Raw genomic sequence first — 18,388 nt, forward strand, 5'->3', positions numbered from 1 at the left:
TCTGAAGTGTGTGCCCACAAGTAGATTGGACAAATCACCAACTCAGCAGAGGCCAGATAAAGCAGTTTCAGTAAGGAACTGCCGTGGACTCATTAGGCACAGGAGGAAAGATGGGGGGTTCTCTTCTGACCTGAACACTCTACGGTGCTCACCAATAATAAGATTTGACCTGTGTGCTGGGTAAAGGGGGTGCCCAGGGCAGCCCAGTGCTCGGCTGGGAAGCTGCCTTTGATCGTGAGCACTGGTCTTTGTGTTACTCCAAGCACATGGTCCTCTAGCATTTTCCATGCGTTTTAATACAACCTTCATAGTTCCTACATTAGAGGCTTGCCATCTCCACTTCACATAAAAAGCCGTGGTTCAGAGAGATTTAAGACAATAGTAATGGGGAAAAAGAAACTTGTCCAAAGTAACACATCAATAAATAGCCAAGCACAGCCAGAATGCAAATCTGACACCAAACCCACATCCTTCACTTCTTAGAACCACCTAGAAGGGACTTCTGGGGGCCCAAACCCAACCCCAACTTCCAGCAGATAACTGTCCTTATCAATCACATCTTCCCTTTCTGCCAAGCTGCATCATGCCTTATAACATTTTTTATTTAAGGACTAAGGATCTAATACATTAAGCGATATTATACAGCAAACTCAAAATGCTTCTGTCTGGCCTCCCGGGTGATGTATGTTGTGAGGCAGGTTTCAAAACGAAAATTTTCAAAGTGGGACAATTTATATTGACCTCAAAAGAAGTGATGTCTTCCTTCAGCATCAGAAAACAGGAGAATCTCATTTCTTCGGACTCAACCATGATGGATTATAATAGTTTCTCCTGATATCGTTTGGATACTTGTCCTCACCCAAATCTCATGCTGAATTGTGATTCCCCAGCGCTGAAGGTGGGGCCTGGTAAGAGGTGTTTGGGTCATGGGGACAAATTCCTCATGGCTTGGTGCTGACTTCAGGACCCCGAAAGTGAGTGGGTTCTCCAAGATCTAGTTGTTTATAAGTGTGTGGCACCAGCCGGGCACAGTGACTCGTGACTGTAATCCCAGCACTTTGGGAGGCCGAGGCAGGTGAATTACCTGAGGTCAGGAGTTCGAGACCAGCCTGGCCAACATGGTGAAACACCGTCTCTACCATAAATACAAAAATGAGACAGGCGTGGTGGTGAGCACCTGTAACTCCAGTTGCTTGGGAGGCTGAGGCAGAAGAATTGCTTGAACCCGGGAGGTGGAGGTTGTGGTGAGCTGAGATGGCGCCATTACACTCCAGCCTGGATGACAGAGCGAGACTCCATCTCAAAAACAAAATGAAACAAAACAAAAGTGTGTGCCATTTCCTCCATCTCTCTCTTGTTCCTGTCTTCCCCATGTCATGCACCTCCTTCCCCTTTGCCTTCCATCATGATTGGAAGCTTTCTGGGACTTCCCAGAAACAGAAGACGCCATGCTTCCTGGACAGCCTACAGAATCGTGAGCCAATAAAACCCCTTTTCTTTATAAATTACCCAGTCTCAGGTATTTCTTTATAGCAGTGCAAGAACAGCCGGACACACCTACATATCTCTTCTTATTATGGGAAAGCACCTGGAAATTGGGTGGGAGTTAGACCCTATATTAGTCTGTTCTCACATTACTATAAAAAAGAAAAAACCTGGGAATGGGTAATTTATAAAGAAAAGGAGTTTAATTGGCTCACGGTTCTGTAGGCTGTACGGGAAGCATGATGCTAGCATCTGCTCTGCTTCTGGGGAAGCCTCAGGAAACTTGCAATTGGGGCGGAAGGCAAATGGGGAGCCAGGAACTTTATATGGTGAAGCAGGAGCAAGAGCGGGGGGGAGGTGTCACACACTTTTTTTTTTTTTTAGACAGAGTCTCACTCTGTTGCCAGGCTGGAGTGCGGTGGTACGATCTCAGCTCACTGCAACCTCCGACTCCCTGGTTCAAACGATTCTCCTGCCTCAACCTCCTGAGTAGCTGGGATTACAGGCATGCACCACCATGCCCAGCTAATTTTTTGTATTTTTAGTAGAGATGGGGTTTCACCATGTTGGCCAGGATGGTCTCGATCTCCTGACCTCGTGATCCACTCACCTCGGCCTCCCAAAGTGCTGGGATTACATGCGTCAGCCACCACACCCAGCCTGTGTCACATACTTTTAAACAATCAGATCTCATGAGAACTCACTATCGCCATGGCAGCATCAAGGAGGATAGTGTTAAACCATAAGAACTTGCCTTTATGATCCAATCACCTCCCCCCAGGCCACACTTCCAACATTGCGGGTTACCATTCAACATGAGATTTGGATGGGGACACAGATCTAAACCATACCAGACCCCACTGAAAGTATCCAGTCCAAATGCCAGCTATTGGGAGTGGCATCTGGGCCCTTCCTAATCAGCCTTCTCCACTCAGGAGTGAGATTGACCACCATCATCTGGGTTTAAACGAGGCCTCCATGAGCCTCAACATTTGAAGCGGATTCCCTGAAGCCAGCCAAGAAGAGGGGCTAGAGCTGCCTCTGGTCTCCCTTCTACATTTCCACCCCTACAAATTACCCACCTTATTCTCAGGGTTCAACTCAGACCAAATCTTTCCATAAGGCTAGCAGAAGGAGGACTCTGCCCTCATAAATGCTTAATTCGTCTCACTACATTTTTAAACCAGGCCTTCATCATAAGAAGCAGCCAAGAGAGACATTTTATCCTAAATAAGACCAAGCTTATTAATAAATAAGCCCAAATCAATATTCAGTATTGATTTGCAATTCTCTGAAGAAAATGTGGGTGTAGGAACAGGTGGGTGGCAAAGCAGGGTGCAAGAAGACCATTTTGTGGGGGAAACCCTGACTGAGATAGAACAGATACAGGCAGATTCCCCCTTATTCACAACCTCCCCCACCTTCCAATGCTAGACGGGAGCTCTCCTCCTCACTACCTAAGAGAGAGAAATCAATACCTCCCTCCTCACCCTCTTGCCCCTGAAAAAACACAGCCTTTCATAGGTTTACAGATTTTTTCTTTATTGTCAGGCATCCCAGGAAGAAGAAAGACTCACACTGTCTTATCTCCTAATTGAAATCACCCCCGATGTTATCTGAACTCTGAGCTTGCAGATACATTGTTGCTATTGTTGGTATTTAAGAACCAGTGAAATTAACTGGTGTGTCCACCAATCCCATAATTCAAGGCTGGACACTATGATTATCAATAACCTTGTACTTCCATAAGAAATGTTTATACCTAAATGCCTCCTGCCAATGCCCATCTTTTCCTCTTGTAGGGATAAGAAAGGACCTACCGACTTTCCCTGAATTGGTGGACTTCATCCACCTGCGGGTACCAAGAAGAGAGGAGAAGAGGCAAACCTGTGAGCTCTGCTGCTTTGCAAAAACAAAAGGCAGCCCAAGGAGTAGCCTCATACTTACTCTCTTTGGTCTCATGAAACATGTGTTTATTTTATGTTCTCCAGCTCACGGAAGTCCTTAACAGCTCTGCCATGATGCTACTTGGGGTGAACACAGGTCTTGTCACCGTGGATTTCTGCACACACAACAATTTTTGCAGCTCAGCATCCTAGCTCGGGCCTGTTCCACCACTTCAGAAGTTTATGACCCTTGAAAGGGAAGTACAGGCCCCACCATGCTTTAGTTTACCAAGGGACAAGATAATGGCAAAGGGTTCTTCTGCAATGCCCAGTTCGTTTATCAGTGATCAATGCCTTCCCAAGAAAAGCTATAAAGTCTCTACTGGCTGCCATCTGGCTTCGACACGGCTCCAAGTTTCCGTTTCCAACTGCCAGTGTCCACAAAGGAACTTTTGTTTAAATTGGGGACAACCAGGATGGTACCACCTGACAAACTGGATTTTTAATGAACACTTAGGACCCAGGGGAATTAGCTATTTCGGCTGGAGCTTTCTTGACCAAAGAGCCGTCAAGGCCAAAGAGCCAAGCTTCAGCCTATAGCAATAGCTTTGTGCAAGAAAGCGTGGACTGCTTTGAAACCCCCTAGCTCTCTCATGACCTCTCTCATTACCCTCAAAAGCAAGTGGCTGGTCCTTCATGCTAGAGCAGGCAAGAGAGTCTTTCTAAACCACAAGACAATGTGTTGATGCTGCCTGTTTCTCATGGGCAGTCCAGCTTTCTGAATAACCCCAGCTACAGGCTTTCTGATGTAACTAAAAATAAACCACGTCTTCAGTATGAAACAAAGTCCAGGAATTCTGTTTCAAGTAGAAAAATGGACTGCCACAAAGTGGCTGGCACTTTCTTTAAATTATTAAGTTCCTGCAGGCCAGCTGACAGCAAATGTTCTCTTTGCCTTGTCATCTATTCCATCTCCTGCTACCACTGCTAATCGTATTATAAATTTGTGCACCAGTATTGCTGTCTTCAGACCCCAATAATTCTCAGAGAATCAGCTCTTGTTTAGGACAAGCACATTCTCTTTTTCTCTACGAACTACACAGGCTTATAACCTCACCCAACAGGGGCACAGGAAGTATCATCCAAGCCAAAAAAAATGTTGCGGTGGGAGAAGTTACTCCCAAACCCATCCAAAAATGTCTCATGGGGAGACTGAGCTTTCATGAGAAGCCAGTCTGAAGGTTGCCAGACTAATTCAGCCTTATGTTTCCCAGAAAATATTTTGAAACTGGGTACACATAGCATCCATTTGGTTTGTTTGTGGAAGGGCTATTGGACCAGGAGATAACATCAGTGGCTCCAGGGACTGGGTTACCTTTAAAATTTCCTCCTGGATAAGAGAGCTTGGACCTGAGAGTAACAGAGACCAGATAATGCCAGCCTAGTTCATTCCAAGACCCCCCATCCCCACCCACCCAACACACACACACACAGCCTCATACACACCCCTCAAAGGCCTTGCCTCAAATCCTGTCACTCCTTCTGCCAGGCCTGGGCCCATACCCCTGGGCTGGGGTCTTCTCTACCACTTCCTGCTATTAAACTGAATTTAGGACCTAGCTCCCACCCTGCCAAGCATCCTGGCACAGTCCCCAGGGGCCACTCCACCTCACTATAGGGAGACATTCGCCAACTGATCCCTAATACTGGCTTGAGAGGCACAAAATGTGTTTCCAGCCTTCATTCGGACTCTAGTCCTGGAGGGGGTGCCCTGTGGTGCTGGAAGTTTCTATTGCATGGTGGAGATACCTTCTCAGGGGAAATCCAGCTGTAAAAACACTTTTCATCAAGGTTTTAGCCATTCACATTAACTGAAGACAGAGACACCACATCAAAAGAGGCAGGAACAAAAATCACCCACATAGATATTTCTTTTCTCTGAGCTAATGGAACAAGAAGCCCACCATAACCACTCCACGCATTACCTGGAGACACTGGGTATTTCACTTTGCAATGGCCTTTGCACAGGCGGGAAGCCTTACTTCCCGAAGAATCCCAACAAGCATGACACAGTCTCTTGGTCTGTTTGCCTGACTGTCGCTAGGAATGAAGATGTGCCTCAGAATGGAATTTTCAGGAATGCATTCGTCTCTCTCCCATGGTGGCGTCTGCAGCATAGCATGCTGTGTAATAATGGTCATTTCTGGTCCTGGCCCTGCTCTGGTTTTGGCCACACCCAGTTGGCACAGAGGGAGTCCCTGAGACAGTCCCAGGTGAATGTCTTGTCCAGTGTCTGAGGCAAAGGGGATAATAAGAAACAAACTTAAGGTCAGTTCTGGCTGTCAGAATGGAAGACACTAAAGGTCAAAGGAGGGCAGTAAACCAAGGTCGATCACACATATATAGAAGCCAAGAGACAAAGTTAGGCCAGAAGAACGGGAAGAGGCAGACTGGAAACCTGGGCCGGTCCAGCCCAGGCAGCAGCATCTTCTCAGCAGTAGTACAGCCTTTCTGCCCCACAGGGTTTTAGAAGCATCATTTCCTCACACTTATAAGCACCTACGCCTCAACATCTCCAACTCCTGCCTCTCCGAAAACGAAGCCCACCCCCAGGAGGCTCTGTATTTCTCTCTCCAGCCTGGAGGTTGTTTGCTCTATTTCTTTTTCAGGGAGTTAGTATGGTAGACTGAGGGGAAAGTCTATAAAACATTTGAAAATATAATAGGCATCCTTAGAAATACAAAACTGAACTCTTAAAGTAACAGAAATGTACTGTAGTGGGCTGAAAATGCCCCCTGCAAAAGACATTTATATCCTAATCCCTGGAACTTGTAAATGTTATGTTATTTGGGACAAGGGTCTCTTTTTTCAAATGATGTGATTGAAGCTAAGAATCTAGTAATGGGGAGATTAACCTGGATTATCTGAGTGGGCTCTAATTGCCATCACAAGCGTCCTTAGAAGAGAGAGTCAGAGGGAGATCACATACACAGATGAGAAGGAGGAGCTGGGTAACCACGGAGAGAGATTGGCACTCCCAGAAGGAACTCAGGTCTTTTGAGACCTTGATTTCAGTCCAGAGATACCGATTTTGGATTTCTGGCCTGCGGAACAATGAGATAATATGTTTCTGTCGTTTTAAGTCACCGAGGTTGTGGTAATTTGTTATAATGGCTATAGGAAATTAATACATCCACAAAACAAACTAACAAAAAAAAATTACAAAACTGAAAACCAGAGTGATAGCACACACTAAGATTTTGGCTGTTCGGAGGCAATTGCTTATCTTGTAAAATGAATGCTAGAGTTTTATTAGCCACATGGGATAGATGGCAAGGTTTTAGGTTATGCTGGGATAGAGGAATTAGAACTACAATACTTTCCACACACATATTCACACACCAGCTGTCTTAGAGGGCTCGTCATCAGGGAAGATGAGACTTGGATGTGGGTCCTGAACACAGGCACGGGGAGGTAAGAAAGCTTGTCTGTCTCAGTCTGAGTCCTGGATTGAGAGGGGTTGAGAGTGATCTCCCTTAATACCTCATTACTCCAAGCTTACCCTCATATGAGTTGGGGTTCAAATTTATACTACCTGGGAATGTATGGAAATATCCAGCCTGGAAATTAACATTACCTACGGTAATAATATCTCACAGATAAAATTCCTAGAATAAGCTCAAAATCCAATCTTGCAAAGTGCATGAGGTAATTAGCTATCTTAGACATGAGTCAACAGAAAAGCAGAAGAAATGTACTCAGGAGTGCCAGAATTGGATTATAAAATTCCTTTATCAGATAAGTATTAATTTTAAATGATTAAATAAATAAAACATATGATCAAGAGCAAGAGAGACAAAGATTATCTTAAAAAATAATACCTGGGAGATTTGAAAACTATTCAATGAGAACTTCTAGAGGTTAAAAAAAGACATTCAATGAAAAATGAATTGCCTGAGTTCAGCTGAAGATTAGACACAGCTAGAAAGAAAATTAATGAACCAGAAGATAGTTTTTAAAGTCGTTATCCAGAATGCAACAGAGAGACAAAGATGGAAAATATGAAAAAGAGTTCAAATTGAGAAGTCTAACACAAGTCACAAAGGAATTTCTAAAGGAGGGATAGAAAGAATGGGAATCAGTGTTCAAAGAAATAAGTAACTGAACATGAGTTACATGATTTGCATCTGAGATGCAAATCCTCAGATCTGAGAAGCACAAACCCCAGATAGGATAAATAAAATTAGATCTACCCCTAGCCACACTGTAGTGAAACTACAGAGCTTCCAGGACAAAGACTTTCAAAGCAAATCCATAGAAAAGAGAGATCACCTACAGAGAAATGACCCCAAAATCAAAGACCAACAGCAATAGTAGAAACCAGAAACAGAGGAACATCCTTTCCAAAATGTTGAGAGAAAATAACTCAACTTAGAAATCTATATCTAGCTGACATTATCCAGTAACAGTAGCCAAAATAAAACTAAACATTCTAGAGACCCAGCTGTGGAGGCTTTGCTGTAGCTTGTCCTGGCCTCCAGTGCAGATTGGTCCTGATCATGGATGATCATCTCAGCTGTGACTGGCCTGATCCCTACAACCCAACTTCTCCAACCTGGGAGTTCTCCCCGCAATACTTTCTGCTTAACAGGCCACAGGGTGTTGCCTATTAATGGAAGGGAGGAGGCGTGAGGGGTTCCCTTCCTGAGATACTATTCCTTTTCACCTGTCTTGGAAGTGGCTATTTCCTCTGTGCTGAGGAAGGTGCATGCTGGCCTCCAGCATCCCAGGGCACCTCCTCGCCCGGCCTTCTGCCTCTCCATCCTCTGCTCCCTTGCCCTAGTCCTTCTTTGGATCCCTCTACCCAGCCTTTCAGACAACTGCTCCATGTTAAGCACTGATGACATTGTAGACCCTGCCTCAGTCTCCAAATAGACCTTTCCACATTTCCTGACACATTTCTGAGTCTACCATGTCTCTGTGCGGAGTGGTTCATGCCTCTCTAGAGCTCACATCCCTTCCTGGAGACCTGTTGCTTCTGGTGCTCCTGACTGGGGCTGCAGTCACCCAGGGACTCAGAGGGACCCACCACGTACATTCCTTTTTAGATTCACTTCTCACCATGGAATCAAGGTCAAAACTTCTGTCTTTTCAAGTAGCCAAGAGCACCGCCCTCTTAGAGCTGCTCAAAATCTCTTTAAGTCTCTCCCCGGCAGTGGCCGTCTTCCTCCTGCCCATCACTCCTCTAATTCCCTAGACTGGCAGAGATGAAAACATCCTCCTCCCTTTTTCCCTTTACTCCTGTCCCCAAACCAGTTCTTTCTTTAAGTGACCTAACTCGTCTTCACTATATGTAACTGGTAATGGCTTTGGGGAGATCAAAGAGAAGACTTCAAGTTTCAGGAAGTCCAGCCAAGTGGAATCTAGCCTGGCCACTCAGCCGCCATCATGACATTGTCTTTGTCCTTCGATGGGAGTCCCCCACTGGCTGTCCTTCCCTTTGGGGTCCGAGGCTGAGTCTCCCTCCTAGCCACACTGGCACTAGACCCTGTAAATGACAACAAAAGGTAAATGCAGGCACTAAAGAGGATGCTTGATATAAAGGGCCGACAAAAACGCAGTTACTTTTCAGATGAAAGTCCAGACTCCATGTGTGTTTCATCTAGCTCATTCCTTACATACTTAGAAAACAGATGTGATCTGAATTGGTCAAGGAACTAATGTCCAAAAGAAAAATGTGGTCCAAGACCATAAAACCACAAGTGGGTTCTTCATCAAGGTCTGAACATCATCGCCCAGAGAGATGGGTGGCTGGGAATGCCAGTACATCATTAGTATATAATTTTATATTTTCAAAGCATTTTACAGCAAGACTTTTATAATCTTGCCTACTCCAAACATCACATTGTCAGTGTTAAGACTTCAAATAATCCCTGTTGCTTTGGGGTTTCCCACTGACCCATGTGGAAACCCACCTCATTTGCTTCTTGCCTTGTGGTTCCCATCACGGGCTGAGCCTTACTCACCCATGGCCATATCATGGGGACCATCATGGAGGTTTTGTTAAACCTACAGCCATTACATTTTATTCAGGAAGAATGGGAGGGAAAGCTTGTCTGTTTAAGAGCTTTTTCCTCAATTTATTTACTTATGTATTTTGATTAATACATAATAGTTCATATTTTGAGGGTGCATGTGATATTTCATTACATTCATATAATGTGTAATGATCAAATCAGGGTAATAGGGAGAAATATTCATCATCTCAAACATTTTTCTTTATGCTAGGAACATTCCCATTCTTCTCCTCTAGGTATTTTGAAATACGCAATTAATTACAGTCACCCTCCAGAGCTATCAAACACTAGATCGTATTCCTTCTATCTACCTGTATTTTTGCACCCATTCATCAGCCTCTTTTTATTCCCCCTCTTCCCTGTCTCCCTTCCTGCCTCTGGTAGCCGCCAGGGTTTGGGAACACAAGTGATAAAAATCAACTCTTAAAGTTGTTTGGAAGCTGGTTTAGATATCCACATCAGGCCTAATGAAAACAGCCTGCATGAAGTTAAGCTGGTTGACTACACATGTCCAAGAATGAGACCAACTCTAAATGCTAAGTATATACCCCCTACACCCTGGAGAAGACAAAGCACCTTCACAGTCCCACTCCTTATGGACTTTTGGTATCATGGAAGCCAGTTTCAAAGGAGGAAACCCTCTGGTCATTTAATCCCAGCACTTTCAGAAGAAAGAACCAAGGGTAAAGAAGGATCGCCAAGTTATTCTCCCACAAATGGGCCATTTTTCTTCTTTCTCAAAAACAGCCCCCATTGTCTCACCAAATCCAGAGACATCCCTCTTGCCTTGTGGTGCCACCATCAAGGGCAGAGAGCCAGCTCTGTGGCTGACCACCCCGGGGCTGCCTGGGGCTGTGTGTATCAGTAATTCGGCTAAGGCCTTCCCTTTCTGCACTGGATAATCTCGGGTCCAAAACTGAAATGCCTCAGAGCCTTGGGGCTATGTGTTTCTTATCCACATCCCCTGCCAGGCCTTCAGGAACCCATGACCAAGGAAAGGGAGCAAACATCAGTAGCACAAGTAAAGCACCTTTATCACAATCCTAGTGCATACTTCATCGTACAACAAGCTAGGCAAGGATGCGAGAAGCTGACAGCTGGAGAGACACATGTGTTCACACGTGGCAGAACTCAGATGCCTGTCAAACAGTGGATATCTCACACACAAGGGTGAAACAAGAGCAAAAGATTAAGAGTATCGCTGATGCCGGTAGCAGCTTTTAAGCTGGCATGGGAAACCTGCTAACTAGAACTGAACGCTTAAACCAGAGCTTGTAACCTGGTGGCCCACTGGCAGGACACAGCTGGAGAGTTTCCCCTCTGGAATTTTAAACCTTTCATTGGTAATACACATCCACAAATTGGAGGGCTTAATAGGAACATTGGGACTCCAGGTTTCTCTTGGAAAACATGATCTGGCAACACTGGAAATCCTAATAGAATCTCTGAGAAGTGGCACCCAGCTCACCTGACCTGTCCGGCCCCTTGTTTCAGACCAAATATCCGCTTCTTCCCACGACTGTCTTTTTAACCTTAAACTGCTTCCTCCGGGATCAGATGATCCACATTTTGTTTAAGTAATATTGGAAGTTTATTTACTCAGCTGCCTCTTATTAAGGGTGACCGTATGATTTAACATGCAAACAAAGACATGCTTGAGAATGAACGTTGATACTGTTAATTATACCAGCAAGAGACACACAAACCCCAGGCAAACTCGGTCCAATGAGGGCCCTTCTTTAAACATCCTTTTGTGATTGGAGGGGAGGGGGGGTGGCTGTTTTTATAACCGGTTGGTTCTTGGCCTTGGGAATCAAGAAAAGAAAAAATGTTGAGGTTTTTTTTTTGTTTGTTTGTTTTTTGTTTTCAATGATTAGCCAAGGAAAACAAGTAGCAACTTTTTTACTTGTCAGGAAGACATGACCAGAAGGAATGTTTTAATCCTAGTGTTATTAAACTTCCTCTCATTAAACAAAATACAGCAATTGCACTAATAACAAATAGTAATAGTTACAGCAAATGTTGATCTACTATAGCATTCTGTGTCGGGCACTGTGAGAAACATTTTACACATAGTGACTCATTGTCAGACTCATCACAACCCTACGAAGTAGTAAACTATTATTCTCCTTGTGCAAATGAGAAAAATGTGGCACAGAGAGGTTAAGGTACTTGCCCAAGGTCACACAGCTAGTGAACAGCAGAAGTGGAATTTGAACCCAAGCCATGGAGCTCTTAAGTCCATACTAAAAATCACATGCCCCTGCCTCTGACAAATAGGTCTCTGGAGAAATAAGACTACTTCCGATGTAGTGATGTGGGAGGCCCGTGCTGCTCACAAGCTGAGACCACTGTGTACGCTGCTTACTCCAAGGCTATGAGGACCCCACTTCACCCTGTTGCTTTTTCCTCAAGAAAATAAGGAACTTGTAGGAACTTCTTGAGGTCAAGCAGTGGTCCAAGGGGCATCATCGACAGTAAGTGCTTGCACCACCAGCTGCATGAGTCCCAAGGAGATCACCAGGGGCTGGTAGGGGATACTCTACCTTGGGGCTGAGGGTGAGGGATTGGGCAGGGAGGGGCTGCTGGAGGAAAGGAATGAAATCCTGACTCCCACCTCTTTGTCCATTGTGCCTCACATGTGTCTCTTTCCCTTTAAGGCCTGGAGTTCAGAGTACTCAGTCTGATCAGCCCAAGGGACTATTGGAATAAGTTGTTTTCCCCACTGACCTGGAATCCAGGTCGAGGCAAACTTGAGGACTATCAAGAAGAATTAGTCTTGAGAAAGAGAATGAACATAACCACAATTTTGCTTTGCCAGATTCCACTAACACCATTTCATCATGCTAACAGCTACTCATAAGGATGACAGCCGCCCCATAAAATGACTAATGATATGGTCTAAAACAGATGCGTCAATATCTTACTGATGAAAGCTGCTACATTGTCAGCACCATATGAGGCACAGAGGGTCCAAAGACAACCAAGATAGGCCGGGCACACTTTGGGAGGCCGAGGCAGGCAGATCACCTGAGGTCAGGAGTTCGAGACCAGACTGACCAACATGGTGAAACCCCATCTCTACTAAAAATACAAAAATTAGCTGGGCATGGTGGCACATACCTGTAATCCCAGCTACTCAGGAGGCTGAGGCACAAGAATCACTTGAACCCAGGAGGCGGAGGTTGCAGTGAGCTGAGATCGCACCACTGCACTCCAGCCTGGGCGACAGTGCGAGACTCCACCTCAAAAAAAAAAAAAAGGACAACCAAGATAACAGTTGTTGACCTCAGGAAGCTTAGAGTCTAACACAGAAGACATCAATGAACAGAAATCACAACCCAACATAACATGTTATGAGGAGTGACTGTCACCCCAGTGTTAACAGATTCCACATTCATTCAACAAACAGTCATTTGCTGGCACAGATGTTCAGCAACATTTCTGGAGATTAATTTCTGGAGGAGAGTCTGGAAGGAAGAACAGGAATAAATAGGGACTTCAGATCCAGATGGCTTGAATTTGAATCCTGGCCCAACTACTAACTAGTTAAGAGAAATATTTCTCTTTACGGGCCTCGAGTTTTCTCATCTATAAAATGGGGATGATTTCACTTGCCTTCTGAGGATGCAACAAGGTGAAACAAGGTAATATGTAAAGAATGTAGCACAATAACCATCCCAGAATAAGTACCCAATAAGTGCCACCTATGGTTGTGCCCAATTGCCAGCAGTTCGCCATGGCGAATCTTTTTCTGGAATGTCAGAACACACTGTTTCCACTGGAGAAACAGCCAGGCAAGAAACAGGTCCTACACACCACCCCTCAGGGATCTACAAGAAAACCTTAACGCTGTGCTCCCATTCCCATGGACGGAATGACAGGAAGTGTGTGCTTGCTTCTTTGCTCATCTTCGTCTGTTTAACTTTTGCAAAAGTCCCCAATGTGCACAGCTCACCACAGATGCCATAAATGTTAGTTCCCTTGCTCTCTTAGTTATAAATGTGGGAAGTGGCTTCCAAATGTAGATAGGCTTCATATTCAGAAGGACCCCTATATTGTTTAAAAGGCAGGGAAAGGGGTTCAGCTGGCAGCCTTCAGAAAGAGCATGATAATAGGTACCAGTCTGACAGATGAGAGAGACAGACAGACAGGCATGGCTTGCACATGTCTGAGTTTCTGCATGGTGTGGTGCAGGGGACCAATCCCTCACTAATCATGCAAACGAGGAGCCTTGCAGGTGGCATCAGAGCTGCAGCCCAGGAACAGTGCCAAGCAGCAGCAGTCCAGGTGCTGAAGTCCTGTCACCTTCCTGTCCTCATCTCCCTTCCACCCTCCACGAGCTGGGCCTGGATTCATGCAGCGTCAGCAGGACATATTAGATAAAATGACTTTAGTTGTTCGGGTCAAGCAAGGTAACTGCGGAAATGCTTTCTGCCCACATGAAACGGGTTGGAAATCAACTTCCGTAACACACGCGCAACTTAGCAAGTCAGAACTTGGCACAATAGATGAAGTCCTCACCAGCTATGGTCTGCAAGCTGGGGGGTCACCCAACCAATAGACTGCCAGGCCAGGGGATGGGGCGACAGCCCTCTGCAGAGACGCAGCCAAATGCCAGGTCAGGGGGTAGAGGGTGTCCAGTTAAACATTTTGGGAACCCAGGAGAATATAGACAAGGGAACTTGTCCAGCTGCACTGAGACCACAAGAATACCAGCTTGAGTCTGTACTGCCTATCCCCTCGGAGGCCCCCCCAACATCCTCAGATGTTGGACACAGCTGAACCCCTGTATGTTTCTGAATATTACGATATCAGCAGATACCCTGCCTGGGAGTGTGGCCTTAAGCTCCCACCTGAAGGAGGTCAGGCGGCACGAATGGACAGTGGCAGCCTCCATTGGTCATGCCTGCCTGGCCAGACCAACTTCTTACCTACCATTTTGGGCTATAGCAGGGGCAAAGGCAAGTAAAAGAAATTTGGGTGGGGGGTTAGAAACAGAAGAGGATGAACTTCCTCACAGGACTATTAAGTGGGATGAAGGACCTGGAGAGGGAGGAAGGTGGGCAACAGCATCAAAGCCACTGCAAGATCCAAAATGCTGCTCTCTCCTCCAAATCCTTGAGCGAGACAAGACACATTTTTTAAAACCCTTTGCAGAAGCTGTGGAATTGCCTTTTTTGAGCACAGCCTTTGGGGGTGGGCTGCCTGAAGTTTAAATCCCAACTCTGCCAACATGGAAATCTCACTGGTTAACTAGGGAAAGCTCCATCCACCCTGCAGGGTGGCATGAAAATGAGGCAGATGTGAGTTTGTCTAGTGCAGGTGCTATAGATTTGGGCACATGCTGAGAACTCTGTTCTTGCCAGGACTTTCAGATCTATTCTAAAAGCTTCCTGAAGCAACCCCTACATACATGTGTGAGCCTGAGAGTGTGGCCTCGTGTGTGGATGGTGGAAGAGAACATGAGAAAACCACAGCACCATGTAGCATCAAGGGTACCAGCAGATAAGCATCTTTCAGAGCCACACTCTCAGGCTTGATCCCTTTCACGTTGTGCCACATAAATTCTGTCTAACCCCATTCTGTGCTTCCTATGCTGGTCTAGGGGAGGGGTCAGCAAAGTTTTTGTTTTTTCTGCAAGGAGCCAGATAATAAGTATTATTGGCTTTGTGGTTCACATGGTTTCACTCATGACTACTTGACTCTGCCACTGTAGCACAAAAGCAGCCGCAGACAAAATGTACATAAATGGGCATGGCTGTGTGCCAATAAAACTTTATTTACAAAAGCAAGTAGTGGGCCAGATTTGGCCCCAGGGATGTAGCTTGCCAACCTTTGGTTTGAAGCTCACACAGCCAGCAACAGCCAAACTGGGACTAAATGAGAAAGAACCACATGCTCTTCCCATGGCCCCACCAGACCTTCATGCTCCCACTACTGCTAATTGGGTCAAAGCTTTTATTGGTCTCATCTGTGCCCAATTTTGCCCTGCCTCCAAGAAACCTATCTCTGCTGCCCCACTAAATCCCAGGCGCCCTTTAGTGCTCAACCCCCTCCCATCCCCACCTCTTTAAGCATCCTTTCTGCTCCATTTCTGGAAATCAACTTTTTCTCCTAAGACATGAGATACTTACAGATATAAAAGATTAGCCCCAGTTGTCACCAGGGACTATGCAATTTAGAGGTTAAAGGCAAAGGCCTGAGCCTCAGACCAAGGCTTTCCTTCCCAAATGGTGTGAAGGTGGGCATGCGGGCAACCCCTGTGTATTACCTTTGCCTATGGAAATTGGGTAGGATTTTTAAAAATTACAGGAGCCTGACATGGTTGCTCACTCCTATAATCCCAGCATTTGGGGAGGCTGAGACAGAAGGATCGCTTGAGCCCAGGAGTTCAAGACCAGCCTGGGCAACATAACGAGACATCATCTCTACAAAAAAAATTTAAAAATTAACCTGGAATTGTGGTACATGCCTGTGGTCCCAGCTACTTGAGAGACTGAGATGGGAGGATCACTTGAGCCTAGGAGGTCAAGGCTGCAGTGAGCTATGATCATGCCACTGCACTACAGCCTGGCCCACCATTTGCTTTTGCAAATAAAGTTCTATTGGCACACAGCCATGCCCATTCGTATGCACTTTGTCTGTGGCTGCGTTCATGCTACAATGGTAGAGCCAAGCAGTCATGAGCGAAAACTTGTAGACTATAAAGCCAACAATATTTATCATCTGGCTTTTTGCAAAAGAAACAAAACCTTTGTCAACCCCTGCCCTAGACCAGCATAGGTAGCAGGAGGCAGAGGTGGGAGGACCACTTGAGCCTAGGAGGTTGAGGTTGCAGTGAGCTATGATCATGCCACTGTACTGCAGCCTGGGTGACAAAGCAAGACCCTGTCTCAAAAAATAAAAAATAAAAAAATTATGAAAATTACAGGAGATAGTTTATGTAAAACGTATAAGAAGGGTTGTTCAGGAAATGGTATCATTGAAAAGTCACGTTTTGTGTAATTCTCTTTTCCTCAATATGCTTTATGTCTACACCAGTGAGACCAAAATCTCCAGGAGTATGAGCCGTAACTTACTCTCCAGATCCTGGGGTTCCTGGCACCGTGCACAGTACATAGTAGGTACTCGGTGAGTACGTGGGATCTGTAGCTACCTCTCACTTGGGAACATATGTGATTCACCCAGCTGTAAACCCCTAGAGTCTGCGAATCATTTTCACATACATTTAAGATCTCATTTGTGATACTTGCTGGACTGTAAATGGCTGGCTGGAGACGTATCAGTGTTGGTCTCCATCCCTTTCGCGTCCTAATTGAGTGAGCTCTTTTGACTTAAGGTTAATGATTCCTCTTTGCGTTTCTTCAGGGAGAGTGTTCTCCCTGGAGACTGCTGGTCATTATTATTCCATGTTGCATTGCTCTCTTGACATAAAGGATGTTTTTTTAAAAAAGAGGCAGAGGATTTCATGGCCTGATTTAGGCCTGGGTGCTTCTAAAAGAAAGTGAATGAAGCCTCAGAGGAGGTACTTTAGAAATCCGACGTGCCTTCCCACAGGATCCTCAGAGAAGTAGAAAGGCAAGGCAAGGGAACCTCAGTCCAGGAAAGCTTCTGAGCCCTCCTACCTAATCCATTCCAGATAAAATATTCCACAGATGTATGGAGTGGGAGATTTTCAACCTTCCGGACAAACCAAAATCAAGTTAGGAGTGCAGTGGGTGGCAAAGGGTGTGTGTTCAATGCTTCCATCGTCTACTACCAAAGGCAGCTATGCCCCTCCCTGCAAACAGAGACGCCTTGACTGACCCATAGAAGGATGTTTTCACATATTAACTTAATTAATCTTTGCAATGACCTTATGGAGTGCCTAGTAGCGCCATTTTACAAAAGAGGAAACTGAGGCATACAGAGGCTAAGTAACTTGCCTGAGATCACACAGTTTTTAATAAGTGAAACTGGGACCCCAACCCAGCAGTCAGCTCCAGAGCCCTCACTCACCCACTCCACGAGCTGCCTCTCTGTGCAGACACATCCAGTTTTAGAAACCAGCTCCAGTGTGTCTTCTCCACCAAGCTGTGCTCCTCTGAGCTCACAGAATCTCAGGCCTGGATGGACCCAGCAGCCCTGAATCCAGTTCTCTTGTTTTGCAGCAGGGGACGGATACCCCAGGAAGGGGGGTGCAGTCTGCAGTTTCCAAGGTCATGCAACTACCCAATGAAAGCAGCAACACTGACTCAGGCCCCCAGACTCCTAATACAGTGCTCGTCTCACCATCTTCCTGAGACTCACGGCCAAAATGCACAATTAACCCTATAACACCCAGGAAAACATTGGAGGAATGTGTGGTTGTTTTCCCAGTGAGAATTAACGCCAAAAAAGTCGAGAAACAGGCATCCTATTTCATATGTGACTCCAACCCAATCATAAGCATGTCTCAAGCACCACTTGTGAGTTTGAGCACGGTGACTATTTGCACCAAGCCATCCATCCTCACCTTTTTTTTTTTATGTGACCACATGTGCATCCTAGCAAGATGGCTAGCATGGGTTATAAGGCCCACAGCCCATGCCAATCTTTCCCTTCTGTATAAAACGTGAGCCATTTGGAAGACAAATTCATGAGCACAGACTAATGAGGAATCCCCACAACCAAGTCAAAGCCTGGGAGAGGCTGCTCAGAGCAGACACTTATAAGCATGGAAGTTACTCCAGCAGAGGCTGGTGGGGCATAGATTAAACATAACTCTTAGGAGCAGAGAGACGCAAGCTGACAAAGGCAACCAGGCTACGACTGGCACCTGGCCTCAAAAGATGGCCACAGCATGGCATCATCAGATCCATCCTGACGCACCCTCCTTCACCCCCCAGCTAGCCACAGAGAAAATCGATGACGAAGGACAAACAAGGCCCCTCACTCATTGCAAAAGCAGCGCGTTGT

At 45.7% G+C, this 18,388-nt stretch overlaps 1 protein-coding gene across 2 annotated transcripts in view; it reads right to left on the reverse strand.

The window, feature by feature from the left end:
* The window catches only part of KAZN (kazrin, periplakin interacting protein), a 1,229,740-nt gene that overhangs the window by 1,211,007 nt on the left and 345 nt on the right, over window positions 1-18,388 (reverse strand). The window lies entirely within an intron of this gene.

This window comes from Pan paniscus, chromosome 1 (genome assembly GCF_029289425.2).
Source record: "Pan paniscus chromosome 1, NHGRI_mPanPan1-v2.0_pri, whole genome shotgun sequence".
In the NCBI taxonomy this organism is placed as follows: domain Eukaryota; kingdom Metazoa; phylum Chordata; class Mammalia; order Primates; family Hominidae; genus Pan; species Pan paniscus.